Source organism: Miscanthus floridulus, chromosome 10 (genome assembly GCF_019320115.1).
Source record: "Miscanthus floridulus cultivar M001 chromosome 10, ASM1932011v1, whole genome shotgun sequence".
NCBI lineage: Eukaryota > Viridiplantae > Streptophyta > Magnoliopsida > Poales > Poaceae > Miscanthus > Miscanthus floridulus.
In genome coordinates, this window is record NC_089589.1 from 36,698,027 (window position 1) to 36,715,081 (window position 17,055).

The 17,055-nt window shown below is 48.7% G+C and overlaps 1 pseudogene; it reads right to left on the reverse strand.

The window, feature by feature from the left end:
* Positions 1 to 3,320: 3,320 nt before the first annotated feature.
* LOC136488412 (wall-associated receptor kinase 2-like) lies at positions 3,321 to 16,855 on the reverse strand (annotated as a pseudogene).
* Between the last annotated feature and the right edge of the window lie 200 nt (positions 16,856 to 17,055).

The following is a 17,055-nucleotide window of genomic DNA, read 5'->3' on the forward strand; positions in this document are numbered from 1 at the left end:
ATCTTACTTTTACAGGTCACATTGTAAGATGGGATATGCACCTCACATTGTGATGCTGTATGCTAGAACCTCCATGTATTTGATTAGAAAACTTGTTCAAGTATTTGAATGCTAGAAAATAATCTTAAGAGAACATATAGGAATGTGTTGAAAATATTTGAATTTTATGGAACTATAACATATTTGAATATCCTTTCAAAAAAACATATTTGAATATTATTTTAAAATTTTTATGAAATTCTAATGTATAAAAAGTTCTTTGAAAGATTTATATACAGTTGGAGAATAAAAGTTAACCTGTATCAAGAGGGAGGAAAGAAGATGACTCATCCGCATTTTGTTTTTGTTTTTGAATGCTCTCATCCACGTTCCTGAGATACAGTGTGGTCCGGTGGATCCCATTAACGAAGGAGAGAGGAGTGATGGGACCGAGAGTGATGATTGAGTGCCTCTCCAAACGTCGACTCTGCAGAGATGCAACTCGGCCAGGCCATCGTGCCGGCCGGTGTGGACATGGCCACGGCGTTCTACAGTACGCAGCAGGGAAGGAGCAGAGGCGCTTGGCGTCCACGGCGACCTTAACTGGGGCACAAGGTCGCGCAGGGCGGCAGGGGTGCACGCAGCGTGGTGCAGGGGCGGAGCTGGGGGCGGGGCGGCCGTGTCGCACGCGGCGCTGCTGCTAGCTTGGCGCGGAAGGGGCGAGGGCGGAAACCGAGACTGGTCAAATTTGTCCGCGTCCTCGCAGTCGTTGGCACGGAGAAAGAGGAGCAGCCTGATAAAAAGGTGGTGACTATGTGCTCAGCCAACTCTCTCGGGACATCCGGCATATCAGCAAATAGACTGGGTGGACTCAATTATGTAGTGTGTTAACTATGGTCACATACTGAGTTAAAGTAAATAGACCAATATATCCCTTCGTGCCTGAATAGGGTTGTGGCAAGGGGGACAATTTTATCGCCGTACTTGTTTTTTTATCTGTGCAGAAGGGTACTCGGTCTTGATACAGAAAGTAGAGGAGGAGGGCAGGATAGGATGAATACAGATCTATCACAGAGTTCCAAGCATCCTCTCACCTGTTGTTTGCCGATGACATCAATTTTGATTCGTGCAAATAGGGAGAATGCTACGTATTTGCAAATTGCAAAGGTATACTAGACCTCTATGAAGAGTGTTCTGAACATGCCATTGATAAAGAAAAGTCCTGCCGTGATATTCATGCAAAAACACCTAGAGTGAGAAGAAAGCAGCTGTCATGCAAGCTTTGAACTTAACCCAGGAAACCTTTAATGATAAGTATTTGGTTTACCCGTACATGTTGGGCAATCAAGAACAAAAACCATTGAATATTTAAAGGATAGGGTGTGCCAGCAGGTATAAGGATGAAAGGAGTGGTTATTGTCAAAGGCTGGCAAAGAAGTGTTCATCGCAAGCGATCCCGACCTCTGCTATGGGCTGTTTTGACCTATACAAAGATATGTGCGACCAGATAAGCAATATCATCTGCAAATATTAGTGGAGTCAACAAGACAAGGAGAAGAATAATATGCATTGGGTCAGTTGGGACAGAATGAAGCTGCCAAAAGAAAGAGGTGGCGTGGGGTTGATCAGGGACATTCACTAACATTGTGATGCTATCTAAACAAGGGTGTCATTTGGCTCAAAATTCCAACCCTTTGTGCGTGCCAGATTCTCAAAGCAAAGTACTTCCATTCAACGGATGTTCTACTACATGCACAACCATGCAAGGCCATGTCGTACACTTGGAGAAGTATCCTAAAAGGTGTGGAGGCAGTAGCCAAGCTGATCGAGCGCCTGAAGCTTCGTCTAAAGATGGCGAGAACGGAAGAACTCGCGGTGCTTCGGCAGGCCAGGCCCAAGAAGTAGAACTCAAATGTATACGGCCCACTCTGAGCAATGAGTTGTGTCATTGTGTGTCGAAGCGCTAGAAGCCAAACAGCTGCCTGCCTGCGGAAAAAAAAAAGGATCATCGATTGTTTGAATGAAACTGAACTCGAACTATCCAATCTTGTCCTCTGTTCTTCTTCTTTCCCACGCGCCAGGCGTTGCTAACATTTCCACCGTAGAGCAACATGGCCTTGGACTACATTAGGCACGGGCACGCCGTTGGAAGTGAGGGGCGCCAGGCAGCAGCCCGACGTGCCGCTGCAGTACTTGTCTGTGGCCTAGCGGTGGTCGTTTGTGAAGCCGGCACCGCAGTCGCTCCTGGTACAGGAGCCACATCCGCTGGGGATCTTGGTCATTTCTTCGTTCTTCCCCGATGATGTCCGTGGAAATCGTCGCCGTGACGTTGCATCTAGCGGAGACGACGAGCTCGTTCCAGGCCGACAGCAGAATTCGAGCAAGGCGTTACAACTGAGTGAGGGTAGGTCGCCGAGCAACGGCCGCGGGGGCTGGTGGCGCGTGTCGCAGGCGACGTTGAGCCCTGGCCAGCAGCAACGGGAGGGCCTGAAGCTGAACGGGTACGGCACGCTCACATTTTTTGAAAAGAATCCGATACAAGTATTTGAAGTTGGCGCCTTTCCCAAATTGATATGTCTACGAGGCGCAAACACACAGCGGTGGACCGTGTGCGCCTCATGTGTTCGTCATAATAACATGCGCTGAATGTGTACAGACAGGGAAAATAGGGACATAAAAAGGAGGGCGACTTGGCCCTTGTTTAGTTACACCTCAAAATCCAAAAAGTTGCTACAGTACTTGTCACATCGAATGTTTGCGGCCCGTGCATGGAGCATTAAATATAGACGAAAAGAAAAACTAATTGCACAGTTTGGTGGGAAATTGCGAGACGAACGTTTTAAGCCTAATTAGTCAATGTTTGGACACTATTTGCCAAATAAAAACGAAGGTGCTACAGTAATCCCAAAATTCAAATTTCGCGAACTAAACAAGGCCTTGTACTCCGGCCAAGCACGCGGGCGATCTCGACCCCTGAGCCAGATGCTCTGTTTTGACAACCCGCAGTTTATGCCAAGGCGCCAGGGACATCCAGTTGGCACAGGGCACGCAGCGTCGTCACAAAACAAATGGCATCCTTCTTGTATTATTCCAGGAGAAACCGTACGAATCAACTGGTAAATGGGACGAGTCAGACAAGAAAAATTTAATTAAAAGCAATTAAATAACTGTATCTCATCTGGATTACACTTTTATTAAAGGTGGAGAGCGAATACACTGGAATCGTGCTACCGAAACAAAAGCGATGGTGAGTGCATTGAGTTCAACCATCATGCACATGTGTAGTTACTCCTAGTAGAAGTTAACGAGTCCTGTTATGCTAATGCACAAAAAGAGCAGTGCTACCTAGGGTAGCTTGCAGACATCATCATCTCTTGCTCCAAACTATATCTTCTGCTACATGGGTTCTCATATCTTTGCCCTTGTCCACTCAGTGATGGATTGTCCGTCATAATGCTGTCATTTCTGGGTTCCATAGCTACAATACCATCTCTGTTATACCTGTTGGGACCCTGAAGCCCATGTAGTGTATGTTCTACCTGTCGCATCGTTGGCCTTTCCTCACCTCTTAAATTTATACACGATGCTGCAAGTGTAGCAACTTCTTGGACTTCTGTGCCTCCCTCCTCCATAACTTGTGGATCTATTATCTGACTAAGATTTCCCTCAGAAAGTAGGTTAACAAAATGGGAAGCAAGACCATCGCCTTCAGAGGACAAATACAAAAATGGTTTCTTCCTAGTGAGCAACTCCACAAGAAGTACACCAAAACTGTAGACATCACTTTTTTCGGTGAGGCGGTTGGTGTAAAAGTACATAGGATCCAAGTATCCTATTGTTCCCTGAACCCTTGTTGTTAACCCAGTTTTGTCAACCGGGATGTACCTTGAAGCTCCAAAGTCCGATATCTTTGATGTCATTGTATCATCAAGAAGTATGTTACTGGACTTAATGTCTCTATGGATTATTGGGATTGAAACTGATGAGTGAAGATAGGCAAGAGAAGCAGCTATCTCGGTTGCAATCCTCAACCTACTGCCCCATGATAGGGACCTCGGTTCTTCAACATGGAGATGGTGATAAAGTGTTCCATTGGAGATAAACTCATAAACCAACAATGGCACCTCGGTCTCTAGGCAACATCCAAAGAGTTTAACCACATTCTTATGGTTGATCTGTGAGAGGATTGCTACCTCATTTATGAACTCGTCTATTTCTTTCTGGACTGTAATCTTTGACTTCTTGATGGCTACAACATGTAGGTCCGATAAGATTCCTTTGTAAACGGTACCATGCCCTCCGCCACCAAGCTCACGAGCTTTGTCAAAGTTGTTTGTGGCCTTTGCAAGCTCATCCAATGGTATTATCATCTTTTCTGCAATGTCTGCCTTTTGGAACAATAGCTGTTGCAACAGTAGTCCGCGATTTTGCTTGAAGTATTTTTGTTTCAGTAGTTTTGTTCTGCGCTGTTTTAACTTGCGGAGTAGGAACAATATACCCATAACCAACAGAAGGAGCGCCGGACCAATTGCAACTGACAAACCAATGATTAAACCTGAAAATGTACATACGCATACACTATATGTTATGATCATTTTCGCAAGCTATGCAATATATATGGTACAATGTCAACCAAAGCATCATCGAGACATGAGAATCTATCACGCACCTGTTGGGGACTTGATGACGCAGCCTTGGGGCTCAGAAGCGTTGCCGTGGGTTCCTCGCGGACACCGACACTCATAGTGCCCAGGCAAATTGTTGCAGTAGCCGCCCAAGCACGATTGGCGTAGCGCCGGGATGTTACACTCGTCAATATCTGTAGCCAATGAGAATGAACAACAAACAACAATGGAAGCCTCCCAAAGAATAACAAACATTGAGAAACATGCATATATATACTAGTGAATAGATATGCATGAGGAGGAATTAGTAGTGACCTTGACATCCATCGGCGATGTAAGGGTTGCCATCGTAGCCCTTGGAGCAGTGGCACGTAAAGCCTCCATTCTCTTGCCGGCAGTCGCTGTGCTCACTCATGCAAAGGAGGCTGGCCACGTCCGCGCACTTCCTTGAGTTGTCAGCAGCAGGCGCTGACAAGCCTTGCTTAACTGCCCATTGTAGAACAATGGGAGATGACATGTAACCGATGGTCACAAAATCCATGTAACCGATGGTCACAAAATTCTTAATGAAGATCTTGTGCCACTGATCAGTCAACCCCATCTCCGAGATGAACGCCAATGCGAAGTACCTTGGCCAATTACCATAATGATGATAGTCATTATTCTTATTGAGCGCTTTGAGTTCCACTCTCTTGGGCGTGCTGCCTGCAGGGATGGGCGCGTGGCAGCAGCCATCGTGGCCAGTACAATACCCACGGTGGGTTGGTGTGGGGACCGGCGGCCCACCAGCGCCACGATCTCCGACTGGGCTGCAGACAGCTCGGCTGATGATACTGTCGTCGCCAATGTTGCTATTGCTGTTGCTGCTGCTGCCGTTTCTGTACTGCCCGTAGAGGGTAGCACGCACGTCCAACCCAGACAGAACGATGAACTCGTTCCTAGTCGACAGAACATAGGGCTCGCCGATATATGGGAGACGTACGACGCGCCGATGAAGCTGCCGTGATGGACGACGTGCACTGTGGACTTGCGCAAGGAGATGTGGACGACCTGGAGCGTGCCGGTGCCGTTGCCGTGGAGAAGCAGCCGCGGGGGATCGTGGCTTGTGTCGCAGGTGAGGTTGAACCCGGGCCAGTAGCAGCGGGAGGGCCCAAAGCCGAAGGGGTACGGCACGTGCACGTCGCCGCAGGTGGTGTTGCAGCCGGGCGTCCCTGTCGGCACCGTAGCCACCGTAGGCGACAGAGCATCTGCAAGAGAGAGAGAGAGAGAGAGAGAGAGAGAGAGAGAGAGAGAGTAAGATACCGCTGTGTCTGTGTTTGCAACCAGTGCGACTCCAGGGTGCGTTTGTACTGATGATACTTTTTTTTTGAGACATAACTGATGATACTGACCTTTGTTGAAGTTATAATCGACACAGCCACCTTGGACGTCGGGTTTACCGTAAGTTCCTTGCGGGCACCAGCAATAGTATGACCCGATCGTGTTGGTGCATACACCGAAGCACACTCTGTCTTCACCCAGTAACTTGCACTCGTCAACATCTAGAGCCAGTTAACCCACCAATTCACACACGGTGGAAATAAATAAGACTAATAATCCATCATCCTGCTTTTGCAAGGACCCGTAATATTAAGCAATATAAATGTTAAATTCACTAGTCCATCAACATGTGCTCTCGGACGTGTTAAAATCTTTTGATATATAAGCGTTGGGTACTACTGTATTCAATCATTCCTATCACTAATATAAATTACTTACTTTGTGTAGTCCCCGTTCAGTTGTGATCTTACACTACTATAGAACTTGTTGCCGGACTATTACTGCCGGTTGCATTAGAAGCGGCTGTGAAAAAGTTTATCATTGTGGGTTTGTGGCTTCAACCGTGAGTGATAGTATAACCGCCAGTGATACATGGATTATCACTGTCGATTCATGGTTTTAACTGGCAATGATAGAAATGGTAATCACTGCCGGTTGAAGAGTGATAGGCATGGTAATCACTGTAGGTTGAAGTCACGATCCGACAGTAATAGTCCACCTATCACAGCCAGTTCGTGGCTTGAATTAGCAGTGATTGCTATTTTGCACAAAAAAATCATAACTTTTTCATATGAGATCGAATTAAGATAAACTTTTATATCGAAATTGTAGAGATTAAGGAGATCTAAAACTTTCTAGTTGATAACTTTTAAATTTGAGATGGTTTACGAGTCCAAATATGAGATAATACTTGACATGATTAACGATGTCAAATGTAGACAAAGTTAACATCGAAATTGTCGTACTCGACGAGATCTACAACTTTGCAATTAACAACTTTTTCATTTGAGATTATTTTAAGGGTCCAATATATATTATAAGATTAAAATGTGTAGTTAAAACAATAGTTTTAGCTATATAGTCATATGTGTCGTGTAGCTTAGCTAGTACATGTGCTTGAGGAAACATGAATGTTGAGGTTTCGAGTTAGAATCCCAAAAAACACATATTTTTCTATTTTGGGTAGTGTTATAGACTACTAATCTATATATTTTGACATCTATCCATATGTTTTTCTTTGCAAGGCGTCTCCATGTCTGGTTAATATATAGCCAAAACCTTAACTTAAACTATATTTTATGATGCCAGTGGATCTAGATTTAAATTTTAAAATTTGAGTCTTATTACTATAGATTTTTTATCCTAAAGAGTTGAGCTAAAACTTTTGTACTTACTGTATAATTTACTAAATCTTCTTTTTTGTATTATTGACAATAAAGATTTTATGCCATAAATTATAGTACTAAAATTGCATACTAGTTGATTAAAACATGCGCCATATGGCTTAAGATTAGCGGTTGAGCTTGAAGTGAGATATAAGATAAGATAGCAGTGATAACATCAGGAGGATGGTATTATTTATTGGAAATAAATCTCAAATACAAGCTATTGCAAGCACCTTTAGTGTATATTTGTCGGGTATCAGTATTAGGGATACCCGAAGAGAGGATCTGAGGACCGCGGACGATGACTCGCCTAGATAATCAAGGACGTATTTTAGTGTCGACCGACCCTGAAGGGACGGTCTCTGTCTCGCTCGACCCTGAGGGCACAGGCTCCGTCTTGCCCAACCCCTGGGGCGCAGGCTCCGTCTCGCCCAACCCCTTAGACATGGGCCCCGTGTCGCTTGACCCCAAGGGTACAGGAGCCGTCTCGCTCGACCCCTTGGGCACGAGCCCCCGTGTCACCCGACCCCTGGGGTGCGGGCTCCGTCTCGCCCAACGGGGACCCGTACCACGTCCAACCACTACGGGTCTAAGGGTACGACCCCGGGGTCAAACTTCTGACATCGAGAGGGAAGTGGGCATGTCTCAACGTGACCCGTGGCCACATCAGGGCACGACTGGGGGTTCACATCGCCAACAGTGACAGTGCATGGTCGTTGTGTTGCCTACTCCCCTTACGACCACTGACAGGCACGACGGTTTGCCACGCCATCCACCAGAACGGGATGGGACGCCACAACCAACTGATGACTTCGGGGCATGACACCTATGGTGAATAGGAGCCCAACGTGGAGCCATCCTCGTCACCATCTACAGCGTCGGCGGGACCCGTATGAAGGAAAAGAAGGACCCGGTGGCCCTGGACACCTTCTTCTCTCTCGCTTTTCTCCTTTCTCTCAGTAACATGCGCCTTCTCCTTCACCTATAAAAGGGGAAGCATGACGCCCCAAGAAGGGGCGAACGAGCACACGGCAACGAACACACAGCTGAACAAACTCTCAGCACTCTCCAATCCTTCCACCAGATACATGGGACCTTCTCCCTCTCTCGCCTGTTTGTAACCCATACTACAAACTAGTGCCGGTAACACGAGCAGCAACATACTGGACGTAGGGACATTCCGCCCCAAGAAGGGGAACCATCCAGACTAGACACACAAATACAAATTTACTAGCCGATGATCCAAAGTACCGACAGTTGGCACGCCAGGTAGGGGCTTTGTGCACGTCTCGACGTCCACATCAGGCCTCAGATGGCTAGTCACGGCCTCAGCTAGGTCCCGAGCGTGCACGTGTGCTTCGGGAACCTAGATTTCATCGTCACAACAGAGGGAGAATTGGCGCAGGCTCCCGCCGCCCTCTAGCCTCTCCACTCCGTCGGCCTCGACACAATTGTTTAGGCACTTGAGGAGCTATAGCTACATGCCCCGGAGGCCTATGGCCCCAGGAGCGACCAGCTCCTTGGCTTCGATTACAGGAGGCTAGAGTGCCAACTCGATGCCTTCCTAGGATCCCGACCATCCCGGGAGGACCTGCGCTGCCTCACCTTTTCGTTCGCCAACATCATAACGCAGCTTGCCGGAGGGGAACCGCTCTCCCTGGAATACCTCATCCAGAGCACCCCGATAGTGTTCTCATTCGGTCTGCACAACGCTGCAAGGACCGTTGGCCACCTCATGGCGCAGCGCATGCACCCATCACCTATGAACGACGAGTTCATGGGGATGACCGAATACGTCGTGGAATCTTTCCACGACCTTCTCGTGGGAGATTCAGAGTCGCCCTCCGACTCTAACTCTAGCAGGGGGAGCCATCACCCCTCGCGAGAATGTTTTATAGCAAGTACCACTGAGGGACGCATCGAAAGCATCCACGAGGGAGGGGATACCCCACCAAATGACCTCGACAACGAGGTCGAGGGAGATGTAGGGGCCCCGCCTCGCATGCGAGTGGAGCAGCTGAGGGCGCGGCATAGGGAACTCGAGGATGCGCGACTCCAGCTAGAGCAGGAGCGTGTGGAGCTCGAGCTAGAGATCGAGCGCCGTGGAAATGATCGGCGTGGGCCCGCCATGGCCCACGGCGTGAACCGAGGACCATTGAGGATGATGGAGCCCTCCTACACTTCGCCCGGGCAAGCCAGAACATCGCTGCTGCGGTGACCTTGCTCCGAGGGCTTCCGGAGCCCGCAACACCCAAGGATCGTTGGGCCCATCTTGAGATCCACACGATGCTCGAGCGTGCGGCGGTGAGTAGGCGGAGAGCTCGCTGTCTCGGTGACACGAGCTTGACGCCAGTCAGCGCGTGCCCTCAGGACGACATGTCAGGGACGTGTCTGTCCACCAGGCGCCACACGCCGTCGGGGGGCATGCCGTGGCCCTGGTGCATAAGCGTCTCGACCTCCATCGCGATGCACGTAACACCCTAAATGGTCGTAGGCATGGACAAAGTAGCGAGAGAGAGGAAGCCGGTCGCGGCTATCACCCTCTTCACGGCGGACGCTACGACAGTGGCGAGGACCGGAGGCCGAGCCCTGACCTACCGGGACCTCAGGCCTTCTGCCAACACATCCTCAACGCCACCTTCCCACCGTGGTATCGACCACCGACCAACATCCTGAAATATTCTAGGAAAACGAACCCCGGACTATGGCTCAAGGATTACCGGCTTGCTTACCAAGCCGGTGGAGCGGATAATGACAGTTTCATTATTCGCAACCTCCCATTGTTCCTGGTCGATTCAGCGTGAACATGGTTGGAGCACCTACCGCCCTACCGGATTCAAAGCTAGGCGGACCTAAAGGAGATTTTTGTGAGAAACTTCTAGGGCATCTACGCGCATCCTAGAAACCCGTGGGATCTCAAAAACTACCGATAGAAGTCCGAGGAAACTCTTCGTGGGTACATTCGATGCTTCTCACGGCAGTGCAACGAGCTGCTCGATGTCGTCGACGCCGATGTAATAGGAGCCTTCATGTCCGGGACCACCTGAGAGTCCCTGGTTCATAAGCTAGGACGCAAGGGCCCGTGAACCACCAAGGAGCTCCTCGACATCGCCACCAGCCACGCCTCGGGTGAGGAGGCGGTCGGAGTGATTTTCGACCGCCAAAGGGCAAGGCGAAGCGGGACGAGGACGCCAGCGAAGACGCCTCCAACTGACCCAACAAGAAGATGAACAAGCAGCGGCGCGAGGGCTTGCTCGTAGCCGCTGCCGACCATAAGGGGGATTGGAAGCCCACCGTGGATACCCAGACCACTTCGAGAAGCTGCTCGAAGGGCTATGCCCGAACCATGCCTCACTACCGGAAACGTTAAATTTGCCGAGTGTTTTTATGTTTGCCGAGTGTATTCTCTCGGGCACTCGGCAAACAAGATCTTTGTCGAGTGCTGCGCTAAAAACACTCGGTAAAAAAACACTCGATAAAGAGGAGGTTTGCTGAGTGTCAAAAAAACACTCGGCAAAGATAGGGTTTGCCGAGTGTTTTTTTTTACACTCGGCAAAGAAGTAAAAATCTTTTTTCTGGAAAAGAAGAAGAAAAAAAATGAAAAAAAACTTTGCCGAGTGTCCAGATCCAAGACACTCGGCAAAGAAAGAAAATCTTTTTTTCTGGGAAAGAAGGAGAAGAAAAAAAATGAAAAAAAACTTTGCCGAGTGCCCAGATCTAGGACACTCGGCAAAGAAAAAAAATTCTGAAAAAGAAATAGAAGAAAAAAAATAAAAAATAAAAACTTTGCCGAGTGTCCAAATCTAGAACACTCGGCAAAGGAGTGGTGCGTGGCGTGGCGTGAATATTTTGAACTGAAGAGCGCGCTGTGCACCTGTGCGGGCATCAATACCCACCAACTCGCAGCCCAATAAAGCTACATCCGTTCAATGCATCTTATTTCTTTCTCATCTACCGTTCTCTCTCTTTGCTATCTCTTTCATTCCTCACCTTCTCAGCCTTCTGTTCTCTCTCTAGACTCAACCATAGTTCATCTTCCTATCCTGGCAGAGATGGAGGCCATGGCGCAGCGCGTTGCATTCTCGACGCGCGGAGGTGGCACAGCCACAGTCATGGCACTCGAAGACAGCGCGGGTCATCGCGGCCCTGACACACGGATGCCGTGAGAAGGCAACGCGGGCTACCGTGGCCTTGCCGCTTGGAGGTGGTGCAGGACGCCGCGCCCTCAGCACTCGGAGGCGAAGCAGGTTGGCGTGGCGTGATGGCCATCATGGGCGGCGGCCGGTGGCGGCGTGGTGGCCATGGTTGGCGGCGGTGCGGGACGCCGCGCCCTCAGTGCTCGAAGGCGAAGCAGGCTGGCGTGGCGTGGTGGTCGTGGTGGGCGACGGCCGGTGGCAATTTGTTTTTTTTTCTTGCGAAAAATGTTTGCCTAGTGTTTTTTGGCACTCGGCAACGTCTTTGCCGAGTGTCCGACGAAAAACACTCGACAAAGTGAGTTTGCCGATAAATTTTTGTCTTGTGCCATTTGCCGAGTGTTACACTCGGCGAAGAGTTTGCCGAGTGTTTTAGTTTATTTGTCGTGTGCCGTAGGCACACGGCAAAGCTTCCGTTCCCCGTAGTGCATTCTCCATCAAGCACCTATACAAAGATTTCGCCCTCATGAAGCGATTCCTGTCTAGTGGCTCCAATAAGGGGGAGCATAGGAAGGAGCCTAAGCCAGTGGCAGACGACGCCGAGGGGAAGGACGGCGGCTTTCTGACGCCAGATGGCTGCCTCATGATCTTCGGGGGTTCGGCGGCCTACGACTCCAAGCGCCGCCAGAAGCTTGCACGTCGTGAGGTCTATACGGCCGAGCTGGCCACGCCTTCCTTCCTCCGATGGTCGGAGTCCGCCACCACCTTTGATCGGACCGACCACCCAGAAAGCGTACTGTAGCCAGGAAGATCCGTCTCGTGGTTGACCCTATCGTCGGCACGAAGCGGCTCACCAAGGTGCTGATGGATGGTGGCAGCGGCCTCAACATCATGTACGCTGAGACGCACGACGCCATAGGCATCGACCGATCACACATCCGGCCAACTGGGGCACCTTTCCATGGCATCGTGCCTAGAAAGCAGGCCGTGCTACTTGGACAGATTGATCTGCCCATCACCTTCGGGAATCCGACCAATTATAGGACAGAGACCCTTACCTTCGAGGAGGTCGGGTTCCATGGGACCTACCACGCCATCCTGAGATGTCCATGCTACGCAAAGTTCATGGTCGTCCCCAACTTACCTATCTGAAGTTGAAGATGCCGGGTCCGCGTGGGGTCATCACCGTCGGCACCTCCTTCCACCGCGCCTACAAGTGTGAGGTCGAGTGCTGCGAACATGTCGCGGTGATTGTCACCTCCAAAGAGCTCACGGCCATCAGGGAGGAAATCATTGAAGAAGCACCCGACCCCAAGCGTCGGTCGGGTCTTTCGAGCCCGTGGAGGGCGCCAAGGAGGTCCTCATAGACCTCAGCAGCTCCGAGGGCAAAGTGGTGCACATCGGCACTACACTTTCCTCCAAATAGGAAAGCGCGATCGTCGACTTCCTCCTCGCCAATAGAGATATCTTTGCGTGGAGACCATCGTACATGCCAAGCATTCCGAGAAAAGTCGTCGAGCATGCCTTGAAGATCAGGCCAGGCTCTAAGCTAGTGAAGCAGCGCTTGTGTCGCTTTGATGAGGAGAAGCGTAGGGCCATCGGCGAGGAGATTGCGAATCTTTTGGTGGCCGGATTCATCAAGGAAGTGTATCACCCCGAGTGGTTAGCCAATCCCGATCTTGTGAGAAAAAAGAGTGGGAAATGGATAATGTGTGTTGACTACACGGCTCTCAACAAAGCATGTCCAAAGTATCCGTTTCCTTTGCCGCGCATAGACCAAGTAGTCAACTCGACCTCAGGGTGTGAAACCATTTGCTTCCTTGATGTGTACTCCGGTACCATCAAATCACGATGAAAGAGTCCGACCAGCTCGCGACGTCTTTCATCGCCTGGTTCGGATCGTATTGCTATGTCACATTGTCATTCGGTCTAAAATACGTGGGGGCTAAATATTAGCGTTGTATGCTCAAGTGTTTTGGGGACCTCATCGGGCAAACCGTTGAGGCCTACGTGGACGACATCGTGGTTAAATCCAAACGGGCTGACCAACTCGTAGCCGACCTAGAGCAGACATTCACGAAACTCCGAGCAAACGGCATCAAACTCAACCCCGAGAAATACGTTTTCGGGGTCCCGAGGGGTATGCTGCTAGGTTTTATCTTCTCCGAGCGCGGCATCAAAGCCAACCCGAAGAAAGATCTCGGCTATCACGAGGATGGGCCCGATTCAGAATATAAAGGGGTACAATGAGTTACAGGGTGTCTTGTCGCGCTCAGCCGCTTTATCTGGCGCCTCGGCAAACGAGGTCTCTCCCTCTATCAGTTTCTAAAGAAAGCCAACCGTTTCGAATGGATTCCCAAGTCCCAGGAGACACTTGGCAAGGTCAAGCAGCTCCTAATGAAGGCACTGATCCTGGTTCCCCGGACCGACGGGAACCGCTTCACTCTGCATTGAATCCACGATCAAACTCCAACCGTGTAGTCAATCTCCACTATTCAATTCGCAGTTCCGTCGGACTAGCATCTCCTGATCAGGCTAGGCCAGCCTGGCGAGGAAATCTCGAGTATACATTCTGCTAGTTTGCGAACTGGTGAACTGCCATAGAGGGCTGCGCCGTCCGCAGTGTCCCAAACTGTTTGGAAATGCTGTTGTAATTATTTATTTTGGTTATTAATTGCTTATGAAATGCTAAACTTTGGCAAGTTCCTGTAGAACTTCAGCGCTGAATTATTGCTAAATCCAACAAGGCAATTTGTTTTTCTTTATTCTCAATTATGTTAAATAAATCACATGAGCCAGCACTAGTCCAGAACTCGAGATCACTGCCGGTTCAAAATGGCCATCAGTGCCGATTTTTGAACCGGCACAACCATACTGGCACCGATCAGGAGCCTCATTAGTGCCGGTTTTAAAAAACCGCCAGTGACGGAGTTTCTAGAAAACCCAAAAAAATGGCCGAAAAATATGAATATTTTTTGATACTAGGAGAGACCCCACTGGGTAGCCACACAATCGAACCCTAGACCTCCTACTTCGCGTGTTCGTCCCCTAACCACTCCACCTATAAGACACTTCTGTCTATTTGGGATATTTGTTCTCCCCATTTTATATCACTCTGGTTTTAAAGTCAATATTTGGGATCCTAAATGAATTCAAATGAAAAAGTTATCAACTACAAAGTTTTGTAACTTTTTGAGATCTACAACTTTGGTTTTCATTTCTTCATCCGAGGTCATTTGAAGAATTGAATTTCAAATGTGAGAAAATTTCGACTGTAATTTTTCTTGGATAGATGAATTCAAATGAAAAAGTTGTCAACTACCAAAGTTGCACAACTTTTCGAGATCTACAACTTTTGATTGTGCATTTTTTCATCCAAGATCGTTTGAAAATTTGAATTTTAAATTTGAGAAATCAAATGTAATTTTCGTTAGATAGATGATTTCAAATGAAAAGTTATCAACTACAAAGGTTGCATAGCTTTTTAAGATCTACAACTTTTGGTTTGATCGCTTCTCCATCCGAGATTCTTAAATATCACTACACATTCACTTATGACTATTGAACATATGGCTTTAGTTGGTATTAACTCTATGAAATCATGCGAATCAAATAGAGGGACATCATAATGAATTTAAATAAAAAACTTAGTGAACTACAAAGTTACATGTAACTTTTGGAGATCTACAACTTTTTTGGTCGCTTCTCCATTCGTGATTCTTAACCACCACTACACACTCACTTGTGACTGTAAAGCATATGAACTCCCTTTGGTATTAACTCATAAAATCTTATGTTGTATATTTTGACATCCAAACGATCTCAAATCAAAAACATTTTAAGTACAAAGTTGTAGATCTCGTCGAGTACTACAACTTTGGTACAAAGCTCGTCTTCATCAGACATCATATGAGAAGTTTATGAAGTTTTAGGTGCAGCATGTCACTGCCGATTCGTGTCTTGAACCGGCAGTGATGAAAATATCATTGCCAGTTCTTAGCTAAAACCAGCAGTGATAAGAAACGACACCTGAATATCAGTATTGGTTGGTCCTATCACTGCCGGTTTTTAAGAAAACGATAGCGATGGTGCCGGCAGTGAATATCAAATCTGTAGTAATGTTGAACCACCAGTGTACTAGCCTGTTCGTTCTCTATCGTTTTAATTATATTCATTTTGTCTTCTGTATATATGTGCATGAATTGGTGTAGAAGATTAATTACGAATATATCCTTGACTTTTAAAGAGCACTAAGAGAATGATATTCTTCAAGTATAAAGATTATGTAACAAAAGTTAAATTGGTACGGTTCTTGGTTAATGTCATTGCGATATATATATACGTACATTATTTTCGTTCTATTTTCTAGAGTTTGTAACAAGGCTCCCCAAATTTCCGGTACTAATATGCCAGGTAAAAAACAGCAGGAGTATAATAATATTTTTGTAGTTCCAATTGGCCCAGACTTTTGGAACAAAGTATTGGAGCTACTAACAGTATGCAATATGGTAACTAACCTTGGCACCCGCCGACGAGGTAAGGGTTGCCGTCGTAACCATCGTCGCAGTTGCATGTGTAGCCTTGGTCCATGGCCCTGCAAGAGCTGTGTTCACTCTTGCAGACCATGCGGTGTACGTCTTGTGGGCAATCGGAACCATCAACGCTGCTGCGGTTTTCTGGCAAGTCCTGCTTGACCCCAAAATCGAGGAGAAGGGGGACCTCCTTGAATCCGTCCACCCACTGTTCCACGTCGTCGATCCACCCCCGCGGCGTGACGAACACGGTTACAGGCTTAAGAGTCTGCTCCAAGGTGTGGTTGCCACTGTAGAGCCACCTGGCCTGAACTGCTTTGGGCACGCCGCCAGAAATGAGGCTCGCCACGCAGCATCCCGATGTACCGGGGCAGTACCTTTCGATGTTGTACCGTTTATCTATGATGTAGTCGTCGCGGTCGTTGATGAGGCAGAAGGAGGCACAGCCGCTGACGATCTTGGTGGTTTCTTCCCCAACGATGTCCGCGGAAAGCGTCGCCATCACGTTGCATCCGAAGACGACGAGCTCGTTTTCGTCCGACAGCAGGTAGCCGTGCTCCCTGAAGTCGCGGCCGAAATCGAGCGAGGCGTTCCAGCCGTCAGAGGTGAATAAGTCGCCCGTCGTGTTTATGATGATGGGGTCCGTGCGGACCACGCGCACCGTGCTGTTGCCGAGGAATATGGCGGTGACCCGGGTGCCGTCGCCGAGCAGCAGCCGCGGGGGGTGGTCGCTGGTGTCGCAGGTGAGGTTGAGCCCCGGCCAGTAGCAGCGGGAGGGCCAGTAGCACGCTCACGTCACCGCAGGTGGTGTTGCAGCCAGGCTGCCCGATCGGCGCTGCGGCCGCAGCTGGTAATACCACAGCTGCAGAGGCCAGCGCCATTATGGGCAACTTGTTCTTACTATACTTATAGCTACTACGTCGTTTTTCTACGGCGGCAGCAAGACACGCGCGGCTGGTGATGAACTGCAGCGTGCTGTGCCTATCCAGCGATGCAATCTAATTACTGCTGCTGTGCTGCCATTGTGCTACAATAGAGATCTTTGCATAGCGAGCTTAGGGCCGGAGGACATAACCCTGGT